We start from the raw sequence: 21,487 nt of genomic DNA on the forward strand, positions 1-21,487 counted from the left end.
TGGAAAAAGTGTCACATTTAAAAATATGGGGAACACGTTCCCTGCTCTACTCACTTTGTACCACTTAGGTGACACAAAAGGAATAGAAACTGCATGCATCTCCTCTACTGAAGATTCTGCAGCATGGAAGAGTTCTCAGCAGATGCTAGGACCCAGCCCCAAACCAAGGGACAGAGAACAGCAGTTTAGCTGCAGCATGTTGCATGCAAGCTGCCCCAAATTGGCAAATGCTTCCTTGAGGACGGTTGCCCACTGAAGCATGTTAGAGAACACCCCAGGTTGTTTTAGCCTATACTGAAGTAATGGTTGGGATTCCTCTCGGTAGAGAATCATGGAGTCATAACTGGCTTCATGACAACTTCTCTGCCATCTCGGAGACACTGAGCAGAGTTTGCTGCACCAAAGAATCTAACCCCAGACAAAAAAAAAGGGTTCTTACTCTGATGGGCAACCTCAGTAAAACACTGGTAAATTCAGTGAGCATTGCAAACCTTAAAAATCCAGAGTATGGCAACAGAGAGTTTGAAAGCAATAAAATGCACTCAAAATTTGTACCACTGAGCAGCCTGGAAATTTGATCCATTTCAAGTACGTCATTCAACAGATCTGCTTAAAGCTACAGTAAGGTAACATTTAGATTTTGACTGAAATACCGTGCAAAGGGAGATGGCATATAATATGGTAATCATAACCTTGATAATCCATACAATGTATGAAAGAATCATGTATCAACCACAGTAGTTAACCCTTTTTAAAGCTGACTGTGTTTCTATGTAATAGTGATATGTTTTGAAAACATTTTTTTCAGTTAAGTCAGTTATCAAAATTATAAAACTGCAAACTCTCTGCAATGTTTGCAGTAATTTCAAATATCATCCAAAGCCATTTTGCAAAATGTTGTGAGGTTTTCAGAGATATTTTTCTTGCAAAATATACTTTTTGATTACAAAAATACTTGAAAAAGGGCATGGCTGGAAAATGGATTCTTTTTCATTCACAAAAAAGTAAAAATCACTAGTTTCATTATTTGTGTTATACCTCCTGCCTCGAATAAAAATATCTAGATTGTATGTTTTTATTTGAACCACTGTACATATGAAAGAAGAATTCCTACAGGTTCGACACACTGCTGCATCCCTAATCCTCTGTGTTACCTGATTCATTAACTAAAACGTTAGTTTTACAAAGAGAAAGCCAGATAGCAATGTTAAGACAAAGAGGCACAATGAAATCATTTCTAATAATAGTATTTGTTAGTTAAATACCAAGACATTTTATTCTTAACATTATCAGATACCAGGTTTGGAAATGACTAATGGTGGATTAAAGAGGGACAGAATGGCAGCGAGTTGAGTGAAAAAGAGGCAAAGTCAGAAATGTTCTTAATTTGAGACACTAACTCAAAAAAATATGTTCCTATCTATGATTCACCTCTGATTTCACCAGTCCTTATTTTACTGAATTTTTTAGATGGTCAATCTCTAATCAAGAGGGGTCCCACTTTCTTCCAACTTGCCTTCAAGATTTAACTTCATTTCTAAAGAATTCTTCAATCAATACCTTCCAGGTCTCCAAAACTCTTTAAATGTCTCTTCTCTCCGGTGAAATATTATCAAAGTAAATTTTTCTATGGTGCAAGTCTATCAGTAGAGACTATGTTGTATACTGGGAATCATTTTATTTAAGTTAGAGAGAGATTTGGGTTTTTCTTTTCAAAACCCTAAAACAAAACCAAAAATCACATTATCAGTATTAATAGCTTTGCTTAGAAATGAGGGTGGGGAAGAGAGAAATTGTGCAAGTTTACAGAAAATGATGTTATTTCTAATCCAAAAGATATTTATCAAAAATTCTGATCAATTCTTATTGAACAACACAGGTTAGCACCTGTTACTGATGCTGCTTCTCTCTAAGTTTTCCTGTCACATTCTTTGTGTCATCTTTAAATCGCCCATCCCCACATGTTAATTCAGATCAGGAACCTGTGAGAATCATAGATCCACACCGATGAGATTGACTTATCCAAGAAATGTCAACACCACATCATTTTATCCTATGCATGGCATTGACCTCTCAATGAAAGATCAGTCCACTATTCTTGCAAAGAATGAATATTCAATCTTCCAGCCTACTATCTCTACAGTATCCTCATGCTTTACTTCAAAGCACGTGAAAAGCTCCACTGAATTGAGCAGGAAAACTAACATGTTTGAAGTTAAGGACAAGTGTAAGTGTTTGCATGATCATGTCCAAAACATCTTTTGAAACTATAAGAAACCTAAAGACACACGTATATAGTAAAAAGACACCTCATTATTGATCAAACACACCAGTGAGCATGAACAACAGAACTCAGAACTTTCTCCTAAAAAAATCTGGCCCTCAGCCATTTGAGCTACTGGATGATCACCATAATCTGTGGGCAACAGTAGGACATTGGTAGATGAAGTCATGATCAGTAGAAAATTGCATACCAAACATTCACCATAGAAAATCTTCTTCAATCTACAGCAATGCTAAAATTACATAGATGTATTTTTCTACTTTTGTTCTTCAGGCTAAATGTATAGCTTGATATAGGTCCAAGAAAGAAAAATTGTGATGTTTAACTTATGACTAAATGCTAAAACCACAAATATGGTATTGACATAGCGTTTGCCTTGAAGACAAAAATGTGTCAAGAGGAATCAACCCCACTCTGGGAAAATACATACAGAAGTGCACAGCTATAGCCTTTCTACCTCAGAGGGGTCTAGCACCTCTATCGGTGTGTCTGGAGCTTGCATAGCAAGACTGTGCTTGGCCTATAAATTATTTTAAAATCATGTTGGTTTTTTAAAAAGTCATATGAAATATGGAAGTAGAAAGGGTATATGTAGTTATTTATACATGTAACAGAACACAGCGCTATACTTGTGTGTGGAATAGGGCATATTTCCCCATTATAATTTGGGGTTATTAAAACAAATTGATGTGAATTATATAAAGATCTTGATCTTGAAAGGCCCTGAATGGTACAGGCAGCAGGAAGATCAGCTGTGAGTGGAAGCTACATCTGTACAAAAGTAAAATCAAGGATTCAATACAGATCTCTGCACAGAGTGGAAGCCTGAAGCCCATTGTGTGCCTGCTCTCTTACTTTCAGGTGCTTAAGATATATGAGGGCAGGCTGCAGGTGTGGCTAAAGAAACATGTGATCCTCAACATGCCAATGAAGCACTTAGCTATATGTGGCCCTCTGCTATGCAGAGTAACTTGGCAGGTGTGGAGGAGCACTCAGTGCAGCGCCAGGTTCCCTTGCACTCTGTGTTCTTCCATCTACTTTTAACCTGGCTCTTTTGGCCTGTTCCAAACTTCTTGTCTATCTACAATTAAAAAAAGAAACTTGAAAATTTTTTTTGCAATTACTACTTATTACTTAGTGGCAACTCTTTCTAGTTAATATTTCACTGGAAGAGAATTTCATTTCTGACTGGAGATGCACCACTAAATATTTGTACAAGGGGAGTAGTAGGGGCAAAAGACATATCTGGCTTTAAGACTAAGCTTGATAAGTTTATGGAAGGGATGATATGATAGGATAGTTTAATTTTGGCAATTGTTCTTGGATTATCAGCAGATAGGTCTGCTCAATGGTCTGCGATGGGATGTTGGATGGGATGGGATCAGAGTTACTGCAGAGAATTCTTTCCTGACTGCTGGCTGGGGAGCCTTGCCCACATGCTCAGGGCTTAGCTGATCGCCATATTTGGGGTCAGGAAGGAATTTTCCTCCAGGGCAGATTGGCAGAGGCTCTGGAGGTTTTTCGCCTTCCCCTGCAGCGTGGGGCATGGGTCACTTGCTGGTGGATTCTCTGCTTGAGGTCTTCAAACCACAATTTGAAGACTTCAATAACTCGGACATAGGTTAGGGGTTTTTATAGAAGTGGATGGGTAGGGTTCTGTGGCCTGCTTTGTGCAGGAGGTCAGACTAGATGATCATATTGGTCCCTTCTGACCTATGAGTCTGTGAGTCTAAGATAACCATTCTACATTGTATTTCTGAAGAACAGAAGGATATATGAAAAATGCAATCTAGTATGTCTGAATATGTATAAATAGAATATAGGATAAGCAAGAGAAACATTCTGTTTAAAAACAGATCCTAGGATACTTTCAACATCCTGCTGTATGAGGGTAACAAATCAATCAAATCCGGCATAAATGAAGTTAGTTTGGCGTTTTGAGCTTACTTTCCAGTAATATTCAGTTCCCTACATACTATGATCATCAAATGATTATACTGTCAAATTACCCAAATTCCTGACATATTTCAGGCAGGAGGAGAGAATGCATCCTCTGGAGCCACTCTCATAATAATTTGCTCTCTGCTGGCCTAGAAACTGAATTACCTCACATCTCAAAAATCCAGATCAGGGTTGAGATAATGGGCATGCAGGGGCTATGAAGATTACATGATGCATAGTTATGTGAAAGTGTGATGTTCTGGTAAAAGCCTAGAGAGAAAGAAGCTTCTTTTGAATGTATATATCTAAATACAAACCCTGAAAGTTGTTGAAGTATTTATTAAAGGATCAAGCTACAGGTTTTAAAATGTTGTTGGGCAGAACTACTAAAAAACTTTGTAATCTACAGAAATTCCCATAGAAAGAAAACTGAAATCTTAGTTTTCTAAAAGATTCTTATTTAATATATTATTTAAATTCTATTTTTTGCAGACAGCATAATGGACAAGGTATTATTGTGGAAAACTCCTTGAAAGTTTTAGACAAATTATGTGGAAAAAAATAAGGAAAAGGCTGCAGATACAAAAGATGAATAAAAAGGTATTATTCAAAAAACCTTGGTGAAACTCCAAATTTTAGTTGGACACTTTCAGTTTATATGCTGTACTGGTCACCACAACATCAGATGTATTATTGATTAGAGAAGTAAGATGGGATTCTCCTTGGAACAGATGACCTGACAGAGCTTTACTAAAGTATGATGTAGATTAATAAAGCTGATTAGACTAATTTGCTGACACTACAGAAAGATTAAAAACAGGAGAATAATCTTAACCAAGTTTTTCATTGTCAAGCTTTAAAGAACATATTATCTAGAAACTCCATAGAGAATTCTGTAGAAATAAATTTGAAAAAAAAAATCCCAATGGAATCCCTACAAGATATTGTTTTTTTTTGTTTTGTTTTGTTTTTTTAAAGATTTACAATCTGTTTCGGATGGAGGTGCCAACAGCATACTTGGCTTGGAGATAAGTGAGTCAGGAACATACCTATGTGGTTAAACATTGCTGTTAGAAGATAAGGACACAAACAAAACCCCAGGATCGAAACACCCCCATAACTGGATAAAGCTGGCAGAACTCCAGAATGTTAACAAGTCTGGGCTCTCGCAGACCACAACGGGAAACAGATTCTCAAGTGAAGGAATCTTCATGGAGGAATGCCCTGTTGACAGCTTCCTCTCTTTTTTATGAAATTAGTTTCAGAGTAAACACCTCCAATGACTGCAAACGGCATAGTATGCAACAAGAAAAGAAGTGGGCTCTCAGGTAACTCAGACCCAATCCTTAGGACTATAATGTGAAAAAAATAACAAATCACAACCAGTACAGATCAGAGATGGGGTGCTGTGCACTTCCAGTGAAAGTGACACAACACACAGACTGCCACATTGTGCACTAACTTTTGCTTTCAAATCTCTCAAAATGTTGCTCCAAAATAGAGTGCTGTACAGTGGTCTAATTTCAAGGTGACAAAAGGCATGGATAATCCTAGCAAGGTCTTCATTTAAAACAAAGGAAGACTAGAGTCTAACAAAACCCATAGTTGACAACTTGATTTACAAATAATGACTGCCTATCTTTAAAAATTAACAGACATAGTGAAACTCTAGCCAGTTTTTCCAGTAGCTTCTCTCAAACTGCTAAAATTATTTCAGAGATTTTCTGGATTGAGTTTCTGCCCACAGCCCCTCATCTAAATCCTATTTTCTAGTCAATGGTGGGCCACCTATTCCATTGTATTAGAAGGATCAGTTGTATTGAAGATCAACTCCTAATTTTGGGGTAAAACGTTCAAAAAAAAAAAGAGAGAGAAAAAAATTTAGGAGCTTAAGTCCCATTCTCAAAAGTGACTTAGGCACATAGGGACTGACATTTCATTTACGTTCAGTGAGAAGTAGTTGTCTAAGGGTCAGATTTCAAAAAGGTATTGAAGCGCCTAACTCCCACTGAAATCCAGCCCCAAGTCTCTTCTGAAAATGGAACTTGGGTAAAATTTTACCCAAGTACCTCAGGTCTGCATACTGTATCTCATGTACCTTTACTAGCCCTCTTTGCACCTTATGTACACATTGAAGAAAAGAGGAAACAGAACAGAATCCTTTGATTCACCTCTAGATTGCTCTTGTACAGTGTACGAACACTAAACTAAATCCATCCTCTGGCTCTTTCTGTATAAGAAGTAGTGAAGCTACTTCAAGGCATGGCCATCCACTTCTGCCGTCTAGACTGCTTCATAGTAAACTGCATAAGAAGCAATTAACCAATCTAACAATCTGCGTAATCCTCTTCCACAGCCAAGAGAAGACCATCATTGTCACAAAGGCACTTTTAGTCCCACCCCAGCTTTCAAAGCAGACTGATCAGGATCAAGAAATCTGCAGAACACAAATATTGCCATAGATGACTGGCCAACAACTTCTCAATAGTCTCCTCCCACACAGGGCTTCCATAATGAATCTAGAATTAAAGAGATTACCCACATTAATGTTTTGTTGAGAATACCTGACATCCTACACCAAAGCACAGTGGCACAAACAATGGAACTGTTATTTGACTACTAGCCTTTATCAGTCAAGAGGTACACAGGTCTGCTGAATAGATAGTGGGCTAGTGCATCTTCAGCACTTCCAAAATGTCATTGAGCATCACTGGCTCAAACTGAAGCAGAGAAGCTCAGCTATAAATCCATGCAGAATAGCCCATAGCTCTCTCCAAAACTGAATGATTTAATCTGAAATGTAATAGCAAATCTTTACTGGAAGAAACACTTAACAGTTTCCAGTTGGAGGCAGCTTTGATTAGCCGCACTGTGTATGTCTTTGTAGATACTGTGTTTGAGTAGGCAAAGAAAATGGTATCTTGAACAATCATGAGCTCAACAGAATCAGTGGCACTGCTCAAGTGAGAGAAGAGGTTACAGGATTTGGCCTTGTCCTTTAATTTATAGGGCCATAACTTTTCCTCTATTAACCTCAACCACCATAGAGTATGGCCCACAGTTTTGAAAGTAAATTCTTGAAAGTTCTCTGAATCCTTTATAAAACCAGAACTCTGGACAAATTAAAAATCTATACTTCTTACCCCTCAAGTTCAGGTCTCCAAACCTGCTGGCTAGTTCCCCTGATCAGTCAACATGCCAAAGGAAGGTGAGTTCTGGAGAGACAGGATTTGAGACCCCTAAAAATCTTTACTAACACTAGCATTCCTATTGATTGTGAGCACATACTCAGGTGAAGCTTGCCAGATCAGGCCCACAGTAATGAAAAAAAAAAGGATAGAAATTTGATTTTGTTTTCTGGACTTAATATCTTAAAACTCAAAGAAAAAGTAGCTGGAAAGTAAAGGATTTCATCACCTTGTGTCTCGTAGATATAAGGATCTTGCATCTTGAGTAAAGACACACTATAAAAGGAATTTGGCATACTCTTTACTGTCTGTGCCTTGTTAAAAACTCTGCTGACACTTATACTTTAATTGTACATGTGAACAGAAAAGGTCCGGTGAAACCTTATGCAAAAGTGAGGCCAAAATTTCTTTTAGATAAATCTGTGAATAGCAATTTATTCATACAATTAATTTTGTTGTATGTTATCTGAATTGTCAAATTCCCACTATATAAACTATGCACTATTTGCTTTAAATCTGTTTACTGCAGAGCATATAATAGATATATACCTTAACGAAATGTGAGCTGGTTTTCAGATAGAAGAAATAATATGCTTAGGATTTTCATCAGTTCTGTTTATTTTTATCTATTCTAAGAACAAGTTTATGCAAGTTATAGGACATTTCTTTTGTTCGAACATTAATGGAATTGTGATTGTCATGCATTTTTTCTAGTGAATAGTTTGTTCTCCCCTCTCCTTGAAGTTGCCATAAGGAATTGCATTGTATTATGAAAAAGTATTAGTGAGGAAAAAAAGGTTTTGTTTTGTTGTGTTTCCTAGATTTTTATTTATTTTAATGCTTGGAACACCAGGTTCTCATTTCCCTACGTTTGTTGCTTGACCCTGACTATATATTTGGACCTGAACAACAATGTCACATGAGCACAGCTCTCCCTACCTTCCAACTGGTGAAATAGTTTTTCTGAATACAAAAAGCCCTTAGTAGGGGCAGAGGGTTAATTTCTTAGAAAAGAAAGCCCCATACACATAAGCCGTAACCCAAGTCCCATAATCATAGCATAGACAGCACTTTAAGTAGAACCCCAGTGTCCCTCACTCTGTCTCAACTCTTTGGTTTGGCTTCAGTATCCCTCACTACACTTTACTCCCAACCTTCTCTGGTCCTCTGGCTTTAGCTCTCCAGCTACAAGAGCCAGCTGGCATCTCCTTCTGCTGTTCTCAGCCTTCATCCCCCTCCAGGGATGGCTTGAAGGCTCAGGAAGGTCAGCAAGCCAGCCCCTTCCTTGGCTCCTAGCTTTCAGCCCTTTTCAGCTTCCCAGTGCTGGCTGTGGCTCTCAAAATCAGCCCCTCCACTGGCTTCCTGATAATATCTCCCTCTTTCCAGGGAGGAGCTGCAGAGAGCAAAAAGCTTTCCTCTCAGAGATTTCCTCCAATCTCCTAACTCCCAGGTCTCTCTCACACAGAATCCCCTCCCCCTCAACCTCTCCCTGATCATTTATAGCTCCAAGTGCTGCCCTGCACTCTTGATCAGCCAAGTGGGAACACTTGTTCTGGTATAGGGGATCTGGACCTGCTTAATTTAGAGAGGCCACCTGTGACATTCACTTTCCTTGGTCTTGAAATATTTACTCTACCTGTTCACTTATTTCAGGCAAAGGTGCACACACAGAGAATTGGTTAGAAATAGAGACTGAGGTATCAGCACTTTAATGTAATACACTTATTAAGGAAATACTTTGCTTTGTAGTTTGACATAGAGTTTCTCTAAACATCCTTGCAGCATTCAGTACTCATATGGTGATTTAAGCCTGGAATAAGTAAGGATTTAAATCCTACTGAAGCCAATGAGTGAAAGCCTGGCCCCATTGAAGTTTTGCCACTAATTTCAACAAGGCGCAGATTTCATTCAATAGGTTTTTAATCAGGTGTTTAAATGCTTTGTTGAATCAAGACCTTAGTCTCATGTAAATATACTAACCTAGAGTACAAACAATATTTGAAATGAAGAGATGTATTCCCCAACACTGGTATAGTTCATTCCCCTCAATGGATACTGCTAAACAATCATTACCAGTGCTTTGTCTCTGACATTTAGTGTACTCCTAACACAGAGACTATCCAAAATTCTCCAGTCAAAACATCCTTTCCATTAAAGAAAATTATACTCGTTCCGTTCAGTTAAAGAGCAATTCACCACAAGACCCGGTATGACCTGAGTCAATCGCAGTTTGCTACAGACATGCTAACAGAATCCATTTCTCTTTCTTTGCTACTAATCAATGGACTGTGATCAAAGTTAAATGTTGACTTTAAACGACACTGCGACTTCAAAATCCCAGTTCTGGCTGAGATTTTTTTTTAAACTAGCATTGTTACAGATTATGCCAAACATGGTTATAGATTAAAGCAAAACTATATATCTTTCAGTTTGTTTATTTATGGGATTTGGCAACACCTTAGTCATACTGTTTTGTTGATATTCAGTTGCACTTCTGGTCTCATGTGTTGGTGTAAGAATGCCAGCCTGATGCACAGATATGGGACGGGAAATTCAGTGGATGCTCTTTCCCAGGATCAATAAGAAAGTGCTGCTCTTTCTGAGCCTGAGACCAAGAATATAGCTAGGCAGGAAATGGTTTCCAACCTGGGAAAATTTGAGAAAAGCAAAAAGTGTTCCCATTCAGTTTTGGGACAAAACATTGAAATCTCAAAAACAAAACAAAAAACAAAAACAAAAAACAAAAAACCTACCTGCCCCCAAAATGTTAGTTCAGGTGAGTGAAAATACTCTTGATATCATTTCAATGTTTACTTTTTTGATTTTTAAAGTATAATTAGTTTATTTTTCAAACAAAATGTAATTTCAATCAAAAATGAAATTTTCACTTAGAAAATGTAGAAGTGGGTTGTTTAGACAATTTCAAAAAACTTTTTCCAAAATATATTCAAAGCAAGAAATTCATTGAAATGGGCCCTTTCCTGCAAACAGTTTGGGTTTCAATAAATTGGCATTTTCCAACCAAAAAAATCATGCAGTTAAAAGATTCCCAACTAGCTGTAGCCATAAGGGTGTCTTTCTTTCCCCACAGAATCAGTAGAAGCCCCTATTTTGTGTTTGGGATGCCATAATTCCTGGTGGAAGAGAGCAGGGAGAAAAGTCATGGGGTAACTGCATACGATGACATGTATCCTCTTTAAATCTATGGGGATTTTCCAGCATCGGCTTTAACAGCAACATGTACTTGTTCTCTCTCTGTGTATTAAATGTTACCTGCCTACCCAGGGAGTGGAGAGCACTAACTAGCGAGAAGCACACATGGAAGTATAGCTTCTAAAATAGAAGTCTTTCCATAGAGGACAGGGCCTCTCCATGACAAAGATGTCCTGAGATCTAAGAGATTGTTTTCAAGACCTCAAAAGATCTTTGAAGTTAAGAGCATTGTGCCCGTTGCCTGTTCTGCAGGGTAGGCAAACAATCCAAACCTCATTGAGGATACACCTCTGATGGTTGTAATTCATAATTCTCAGAGGTCCTTAGCTCTTTCAAGGATGTCTCTATGAAAAAAAGAGCTCATTTGGCCTTGAGTATACAGCATGAAGAGACTCCTGCTTTACACCTATAATTAATCAGTCAGCTAAGCAGTTTAACCCAAACACCCACAAAATGTCTAGACTGGAGAGAGACAGATCTGCTCTCCCTCCCAGCAAGCTCCCTGCTGAGCTGGGCTCTTCCCTGTTAGCCTCACTTCCAAACCTTGTATCAATTGCAGGTGTAGTGGGGTAAGACTGACTGAACCCGCAGGAGCTCATTAACATTTTTTCCTGTCCACTATGGGGTCTGTATACCCCACCACAGACTTGTATGCCAAAACTGGTAAAATCAATTCTATTTTGTCTAATTCTTTAAAGCAAGGTGGATTCATACCCAATGACATTTAATATTTTCTGTGCAATGGTCTTATCCATTTATTTTTTTCCATTACATCAAGGGTTGAACATCGCTAAATATAATAGCATCTTATTCTGGCTTTCTGGCTCAAAGCCCTATCCATCTTCATACCACGCAAAAGAAGACAGACCCTCTTTTCTTTACTTAACAGTAAGAATTTGGAAAAATATTAAAAATTTAACAGTTATAAAGAAAAAAATCACCCATGACTGCTCCCAGTGTATTCTTATAAACAAAAGGAGGGTTTGTTAACTAGCAATGCTCAGAATTTAAATGCAAAGTTCACCATTTTGTGTTTGGCTTCATGCTGTAGCCTCAGACCCTTTCTCATTACTGATTATCATGGTTTTATGCTCAGCAGTAGGAGGCAGCTACAAAAATTCCATTATGTGAGGTACACATTCCCTTGTCATTTATAGTACTATAACTCCTCCACTAATACAGGGTTCTATTTTCAACTTTTACACACATGCATGCATGTTCCCAGTATTCCTCTGGATCTTGTACACAGTTTCATGGTGCAATAGAGCAAAACATTTTTCTCCTTGAATATCATTCAGTACCACTGAAGATCAGAATTGTAATATGCCACCTAATCATGGCTACAGTAGGTGTAGCAAGATTGTGTTGATTGGAATTACAAGTGTGATTGTGACAGTTACATTTTTCTGCAAAGGCAGCCCAAGGGAAAAACCATACCTGCAAGATATGTGAATATTTTTTAAAGTATCTCTTAATTTACCATACAGCTATCCCTCTTTTTGTAATTCCTGAAAACAGAGAATTTGTGATCAGTGACCCTCAAAGGAGTGGGAGGCCCTTTGAGTCCGCAATTGAGCTGGAAATGCCAGATTTCTAGCATTAAGTGCTTCTAGTTTTGATTTTAAAAGTGCTGTGAAAAGTCTAGCCACCAGAAAATTTAGGCATTTCTGCTTCAGAAAATGCACAGGGACTCTAGAGTGAAATGTGCTACAGGCGAAAAATTATCCACCATTTTTAATCTTAGTGAAAGCTTTGTTTCAGATTAGATTTTAATTCAAGGCAAAAAAAATCAATGTCAGTTCTTATTTCACTTGAACTAGATCCCCCACTACTACTCTGAGAATGTCTTGAAAAGTCTAATTCCTGCATACGGCAGCAGCAATAGCCTTGGTTGAGTGACTGATAATAACTGAATTTGATCATCCCCACTTCATATCGAGAAATTAAAGAGGAGGGAACCCTTGGTTGCCAAGGGATTAGTTTTTCCAGACATCTGGCTCTCCTCATACTTATGGTCCCACCCACAAGACCACATTTCCTTGCCTATCATAAGTTCATCTGCAGCAGGCAAAACTCATGTTTACAGTCTCCTTGGTAGTAATCCAGGCATCAATGTAATCCAGGCATTTCAGGACAATTAAAAATTAATTCCATTCATCATTATTTTGACTTTTTTGTAATTCCTTCTATTATAAATGTATTTCCCCATGGACATCAAGGAGCGAGGACAAAAGATAAATAGATATTAAGGAGTGACGCTGTGGACTAAGTCCTCAAGGGAACACAGACTCCAGAGAGAGAGGAGAACAAGGAAAATGCTATTTCTTTCTACCATTTACACAACCTGATTTTTGCTCTTGGAGTGGAAATTTGTTTCATTGTGATCAACTTTGATCACATGCATAAAAGTGATTACCAGATACATTTGCATTAGTGACTACTGTAGTAAGTATGTGAAGGCTGATTTCACTGAGATAACTAGAGGAAAATCTGGATCAGTGTTACAATAATTAACACCCCCAAAACTATTTAGGATGAGCTGTACCATGTGTTGGAGCTAACTGCCTAATCTTGTCTTCTCAAGCAGAAGTTACCTGTAAAATGGTGAGGTAGCACTTGTATAGACACAGTAGGGTTTTCCCTCTTGATTGTATTTATCATGCAGAGAAGATAGAGCCTTCCGTAATGGAAAAATATGTTATAGCAGAACCTGTCTCATCACTAAAAGACAACAGCTTTCAAAACTTTTCAGAACAAAAACACAGAGACTTATTAAGTTGTCTACCCTTAAAATTTACCCACAGCGCTGACTGCAACATTGAAAATGCAGCTATGACCATTTAAATCAGCTGAGAATTTGGCCCAATAAGCAAAAGATCAACAGCAAGTAAGTTGCTTCCACAGTTTGAATAAATGTTATAATTCCCCAAAGCATTTCTCTTCCCTACTCCTTTCTTCCCTCTCCTTACTTTTTTACAAGAGTTTACTAGTAAAAATAAGTGAGCCCAATTCTGATTTCCCTTATACTAGTATAAATCCATTGACATTACTCTGGATACTCCAGATTTCTACTAGTCTATGAGCAGATTAAGGCCAAATGCATATAGAATGTATTTATGTTGCTACTTTTATGGTTCTCACTAGCATTGTTTGAAAACAAGATTGAAACATAGGTTGTTTGTAAACTGTCACAGGATGGCCTCATGTCAGCCCTTCTCCAGGTACAAGCTTAATCCAAATTAAAGCTCTTCCTGTCTAAGGGCTTGCCTTCACTGCACAGTGTGAGTGTTGCCCCTAACTAGAGTTCCAGCTCGACACAAAAATCTTTAATTCCACTGTGGTGGTACTTTTAATTCAAGCTCGCTGGCCAGTCAGGGGGTATAACTTCAACCTGAGTTGGCACAACCTGTCAGTTGCTAATCCAATCACTTCCAGCTGCTAATACTAACACTTGAACTGCACAGCAACACTTGTTTGCCGTGTGGCTGCTCTTGCTTGAGCACTGGCTAACTCCAGGGTAGATCATTAGAGTTAACTCTGCAGTGAGAGCATAGCCTACAGTACAAAGGCAGTTCAAAATACAGCACTCCCTTTGGAGGGTGAAAAGCTCATTCAAAATACAGTCCCAAAGTAAACAGAAATCATCTTATTTCATGTTTCCTGACCCACAGCCCTCTTTTCCTGGGATCAAGGCTATAATCAGCATCTTCTCCACCAGCCCCACCCCCACTTCCTTTTCCTCTCTCTAGCAGCTGGCTCTGATTGCCTGATTGTTTCCAGCTGCCTTGACCTCCTACCTTTTTAACTCTTTCCTCCCTGATGCTCCCACAATCCAGCACAAAAAGGAAGGTGTTTTCTCATCTATACTTTTTCAGTGACCCCAAAACCCAGCCCCAGGGTCCTTCCAATATCTAGATAGCTACTATATCACCACAAGAAAATGCAGGACAAATTTTAAAGAGCAATCTAACTGGACATTGTGGAGCGGTTATACTATTCCATCTCTTCCACAGTTACCAGAGACCACTAGGATGTATTGCAGCAGACAGTTTAATAAACATAGGAACTGCCTGGTCAGGGAGTTTTCTAGTTGCTGCAAGATGCATCACTCATTGTGTTTGTCCTCAAACCAGAGGTGCCGGAATGGGGGAGCCAGAGAGCATGGCACCATCACTTTTAAAAATGGGAGCACCTATGCCCTCTCACTTTTTACCTGCCATAAGGGGAAGAAGCGATGCGGGGGCAGGGTCTCTGGGGAATGAGCCACACGAGGGCAAGGGCTCGAGGAAATGGGGAGCGGGGCCATGGTTCAGGTGCTGGTGGCCCCCTCTTTTAGGGAGCTTCTGCCACTCCTTCCTCATACTATATCAGGTCAGAGGTGAGTTAATCCCTCTCTCTAAAGAAGGAACGAGAGAAAGAAAAGACACCCCCTCCCAGCATTGTGAGTGAACCAGGACAATGGAAAATCAGGGAGGAGACCTGTTAAAACTGCAGCAGAAAGAAGGCAGAGTCCTGTCTCAGTGCAGCTATGGTGCCCATAGTGCAAATGGCTCTGCTAGAGAAGTCTGATTTTGGCAACTCAGGTAGCTGGCCTTGCTGAATCTATAGATTAGAATGATCTCAAATGGCTTCTAGTTCAGCAGGAACAAGCACAAGCATACCAGGTAAATGCCCTGATATTTGCCATGGATGCTGCTGCTGCTGCTGCTATCCTGTGTGCCCATGCCCTGACTGAGGAGAAAAGAAAGAACAGACCAGAGTGAAAGTGGGTTTTGAGGCCCATTTCATAGGCAAACAATTTTATACAGACCAGCCAAATTTAATAGAAGGTGCCAAGAACATAGGGAAACAGCAGAGATGTATTTCTGAAGTTCAGGGTCTTGCTGAACATTGCCAATATAAAGCATTAAAAGGAGAACTATTAATATACAGGAGAGCTGTTGGCATAAGAGATCCCAATTTTTCAACATAGCTTCAGTTAAGATCCCATTCTCACACTAGCAAATGTCAGAGTGCAAGAAACCGCAAAGAAACTGCTATGTGACTAACATGCTAGCAGCATAGAAGAGACTGCATTGGACAGCACAGAAAAAAAAAAAACAAATGTGAAAGGAGTGGTCAAACCAAATTTACAACCTCAGAACAATGCACAACTAGCCAGTGGGAGACCAAACAACCTTAATAGGAGGGTGTGAGACAGAAGTTCCTTGGCAAATGATCCCCACTTCTTTGCAAATCAGACCTGACAAATTCACTACATGAAACACTTTTCTTACAGGATATTTATCCATAAAGAGTAGCTTGTAAGGTATCTTCAGAAAGCTTGCAACATACCAAGATTCATCATCATTGTGAGATATATGTATGGATAATGATTAAGGAATAAGGTAACTACATTGAAAGCATGCTTTATGAACTTGAAGTAAAAATTAGTCATGGGATAGTGTGATAGTATATCTCAGTGATGGCCCATTCAGGCAGGGTAGAGTTGTCACCCCTCACTGCTTAGCAGGTGATGAAATGCTCAATTGTTTAGCCTTGCTCAATACCAAGACTTTCAGTAAGGGCAACTGAAAACAATCAAAATAATTCAAAAATAAAAAAGTGACCATTATGACTAGACAGGGATTCACCCTGTCTCTGAACAGAAACTAAAGACTGTTTCAGTATAACACAGAAGGGGAAGAGGTCCTCTTAATCCTTTTACTGAGGAGACATCTTGGGGAGCAGGGATGTTCTCATTAAAAATTGGATCCTGGTTCTTCTGAAGCCAGCAAGCACTGCAACAGACCGAAATTTAGGGGAAAACCTACTATACTAAGATAGTTACCCAGATTCAAGTTTTATGACTTTTGTATTGTATTGTAACCACTTGTTTCCATCATTCTTCTCTTGTTTCCAGTTAACTCTGCATTCTTTCTTAAATAAACCTTTTGTTTTATTATAAATGCTCAGAAGTGCTGTGTGTTTCATAGGAACCATGATTTAAGGTAAAACCTGTAAAGTGGGGTACACTGCATCTTTAGGACAGAGGATCTGTCCTATCTGTGAGTAGCCAGTGTTAGAGTTAGGAATGTCTAAAGTGGCTCAGAACTGTAAATGCCTTCCTTAGGGCAGACACCCCAAACTGGTGGTGTATTCTATAACTGGATTTCACCAAAGTAGTAACAAATGTAAACTCCTGGACCACTATAACAGTCTTACCATGGAGTCATGGACAATCTGCTTAGATTCTGCAGTCTGTCTTGCCACCCATACAAATTGGACCATATTTAGGTTGCTTCCAGTCCCAAGAGACCAGTCACTTACCCCAAATCAATGAATACCTAAATTCTACATCTGTCATAAATAGATAGGTAAGGTAAGGGTTAAGTTTCTTTTACCTGGAAAGGGTAACCAAACACCTGACCAGAGGACCAATCAGAGAACTGGATTGTTTAAAGTCAGGGGCGGGAATTTGGATACTCGGGGTCTTTTTTGCTTTCTCGGCTGTGAGTAAACAAGGTTTCCTCCTAACTCCTTCTTATTTCAAATATTATACCAAAAGTCTGTGAGTACAAAGGAACCCCCAAAGCAATTCGGCTATGAGGAGCTTTGGGTTGTACGAATAGATGTGGATGGCTGTGTCTTTTGTTGTTTTCTCGGCTGTGAGTTAACAAGCTTCCTCCTAACTGCATCTTATCTCCAAGTGTCTCCTACACATCTGTGAGTACAAAGGAACCCCCAAGCAATTCGGCTATGAGGAGCTTTGGGTTGTATTTACATGTATGTGGATTGGTTGGACTGGTTTAATTGGGCTATCTTTTAAATCAGACTGTTTCTTCATATTTTCTTATAAGCAAGAGCCTGTATTGAGTTTCTTAATGCAAGATTATTGTTTTATATTTTCTTTCTTTTTTTTTTTAAACAAACTTTCCTTTTAAAACGTGTGGAAGTTTCTTTTCCTAGGGAGGCAAAGGGAAGGGAAAAGCCAGGCTGTGGGCTATTTTCCTATTGCTTTCAGGGAAAGAGCAGGCTACGGGGAAAGAGAAAAAGAATCACCTCTGTATCAGGTATCTGTCTCCCTCACGGGAAGGCAGGCACGGGGAAAGGCAAAGCCAAGCTGTTGGTATTTTGCATCTCAATTGTCCTGAGGGTAGAGAACGCTTATCTCTTGGGAAGCAGAGAAACCGGTTTCTTGATACTCGCAGGCTAGACCAAGAGGCAAGCCTGGGAAGGAGGGGGGAAGGGGTTTTCTCCCCTGCTTTTAGCATCCAAGGGATTTGGAATCTGGGTGTCCCACCAAGGGAGGGTTGGGGACACCAGAGAGAGGAAAGGGGGGATCAGGCCCCATCAATTCCTGATCTGGTGGCAGCGAGAATATCCAAGCTGGTAGTGAGCTTGGGGGAGTTTCAGGTAAGCCCCCAGATTTTGGACGCAAAAGTCCAGGTTTGGGACAGGACCAGATTGTGGACGCTAAGTCCAGGTCTGGGACTGGGAGGCTAGATTACCACAACATCAAAGACAGACAATGCCTGTAGCCAATCCTGTAATAAACTATCTAAAGGTTTATTAACTAGGAAAAAAATAAGAGGGTTATTTACAGGTTAAAGCAAGCAAACATATACACCAAATAAGTTACCATCTAAATCCTCAGAGTGACAGAGTTGTAGAGATCTGCCAGTTCAAAGCGTATTTCAGGGCAGATGCAGGAGGCAGCCTGAGGGGATCTCAGGCTTCAGTTTACAGTCTCTGTTCCTTCAGAGTTCAAATAGCCAAACTGGGTGATTTCCTAGCCCTCAGTATCCTGAGAACTGTCAGAGAGACAAACTTGGAAAAGCTCTGGACGATGTGGCAAGACACACAAAGCCACAACTAGTAAGAATGTCCAGCAAAAGGCAGAATATAGAAGATCCACAGAATGGGACATTTTGCTATAGCATGTAGGTTCACCAAGAGTAGTGGAAACAATCCAAGAGGGAGTGTTATAGGATAACAATGTGTCCATACTTCTAGGGACTATATCCTCAATAGGACTGACAACACACTGGTACACAAGTATGAGTCTAAACGATTGAAAGCTTAAATATGAAATTGATACTGTGGCAGCAGTCACTACAATTCTGAAAACAGATTATAATCGATCCCAGCATAGAAATCTGTGAAGCTCAAATAAGATTCTACGTGAGGATAAGTAACAATATGTTTGTGCCCAGTTCCTTGGGAAAGTGGAGAAAGGACAAAGTTCTTCAACAAATAATAATATATAATACAATAACTGATAAGACCCTTCAACGTTGCCAGCGATACAAGGACTACACCTAGTGGAGAAACTGGAATACGTTAATGGCAAAATGCAAACTAACGAGATGTACAACTTCACAGGATAAGGGGAAAGCTACAGGGGAACACAAAATAAAACAGGTTCTATCAGTGACTCTCAGCCTCATGCCATATCCCTATATACTTACTAGGCATAGACAAGAGAGGAACTAAATAGAATAGAAGATATCAGGGTTATTTCGCAGATAGACGATCCCACTGAATGATATTTAGGGACCATTGTAGTACTGAAGCCAAATAGCAAAACTCAGGCTTGTGTGGACATTACACAACTTAAAGCACATGCAGAGAAAAATATGTTTCCCACAGGTGACAAGACATTAGCACAGTTATCAGAAACCAAGGTCTTCTCAAAGTTAGATACTACAGCAGGCTTCTGGCAAATCCTATATTAAAGAATTGATACCATTAATTACATTCACCACCCCACTTGGAAGATTGAAACAATATCTTCCATTCAGCATATGTTCAGCATCAGAACATTTCCAAAGAGAATCTCTCAGATTGCGTTAAGTTTGCCTGGAATCTTTTTCTACGCAGATTATGTGCTATTATAAGCAGAGACAAAAATGAACATAATGTGCGACTACACGTAGTGCTTCCAAGAAGCCAGCCTCACCCTGAATAAGAAATGTGAATTTGGAATGGAGCAGATAACACTTATAAGACACAATTAGCAAACATGGAATTCAGTCAGATTCAGACAAACTGAAGGCATTACTTGCCTTACCTGAACTCCAAGATGTTTCTGCTGTAAAAAGATTTTTGGGCATAATAAATCATTTTCGGAAATCCTTAACAAATTTATAGCTCATCTAACATAATCCTTAATGGGTACAATATCTGGATCTGAAGGATGGTCAGATGTGATGGTCCTTGCTTGGGGTGGTTGATAGGGGAGCGTCTCTTAGTAGTCAGGTTGTAGGCCTGTGCCATGCATGGGGGTTGTTGGTAGAGGACCCTGGGCCCACCCATTTCACCAGGCTCCAACCCAAGGTCCTTTGAGGCTATCAGTGATCTGATAGTTAGGGAGCCCTCACTCACCCATTTGCTATATTCCCCCCCAATTGTCCTAAGGATGTTGTCTGGGCTAAGTCAGCATGAGGATTGTCTGCTCACTACAAGGCACCTTCTGGTGACTGCATGTAGCAAGGTTTCTCTCTTTCTTGAGTGGCAACTGCCTCCTCCTGCAGTATGGCTCACCTTCCTGGGCCACCTCAGCCTGAGGGCTTTCTCCTGCTGGGGTAGTCCAAATGCAATAAAGTGAATTACCAAGTCTGGAGTTCATATGAGAGGGAATGTTTCCCTTTCAGGCTGTCTCTGCCTCAGGTCCTCTCTTCCCTCAGGGAGGGACATTTGACCAGTTGTTTAGGGAAAGATTCTGCCTTCCCTCATTTCTTCTCTTCTGGAGTTGCAGATCTGCCAAATGAGCTTCTTCCCTGCCTTTTAACTCCTTCTCCAATTGGTGCATTTGCTACAGGTGTAGCAGGGCAGGGCTGGCTGGGCCCAAAGTATTTCCATCACCCAATGTGGCGTTTGTACACTCCATGACAAGCTCACAATAAAACACATTTAATAAAAGAACCATTTTTTTTGGACAACTAGCATCAGCAATAGTAGGCAGTGCTCACACAAAAGCTGCCAGAAGGAGATCAGAAACCCATTGCATTCATATCAAGAAGCCTCACAGAAACTGAGCAGCAGTATGCTCAAGTGCAAAGGGAAGCTCTAAGAGTCACTTGAATTTTAACACAGAACAGACAAGCCCTTAGTAGCATTATTGTGTTCAAAATAACTGGATGACAGTTCACCTAGGATTCAAAGATTTCAACTTGGTTGATGCAATTTTCTTTCAGTGTCGAACGCATGCCAGGGAAAGCACTCACCACAGCAGATACTCTGTGTAGGCCCCTCCTAAACAGCCACCGATGGACGAAGAAAAGGCTTTAGGAAAAAATGTTAAAGTCTACATTGACCTTGTTCTGGCAGTAATTCCCACATCTGCCAGCTGAATTCAGCAAATTAGACATGAACAACTGAAAAATGAGACTCAGTTCTGCCAAAGAGGGTGAGGTCAAAGCAGTCAGCTTCCAAAAGACTTAATACCACATTGTTTGCTGTACACTTGTAGCCATGTTGATCCCAGAATATTAGAAAGACAAGATGGGTGAGGCAATATCTCTTATTGGACCAAGCTTGTCTCCCTCACCTACAGAAGCTGGTCCAATAAAAAATATTACCTCACCCATCTGGTCTCTCTAATGCTATTTGACAAGACCAAAATGACCTTCACATGGCTGATGGCCTGCTTCTGGGAGAACAGTGCATTCTCATCCCTACAGTAGTGCAGAAAGATGATCTTTATAGTCCATGAGGGACACCAGTGTATACATAAGTGCAGGTCATGAGCACAAGAATCTGGTCTGAGTAAGCAAATTCAGACTTCAGTAGAAAGTGGCAAGATATGTAACAAGGAAAAAAAATCAATCTATCATCAGAACAATTATTCTCTACAAAGCTACCCGACAGAACTGAGCAG

Source organism: Chelonoidis abingdonii, chromosome 10 (assembly GCF_003597395.2).
Source record: "Chelonoidis abingdonii isolate Lonesome George chromosome 10, CheloAbing_2.0, whole genome shotgun sequence".
In the NCBI taxonomy this organism is placed as follows: Eukaryota; Metazoa; Chordata; order Testudines; family Testudinidae; genus Chelonoidis; species Chelonoidis abingdonii.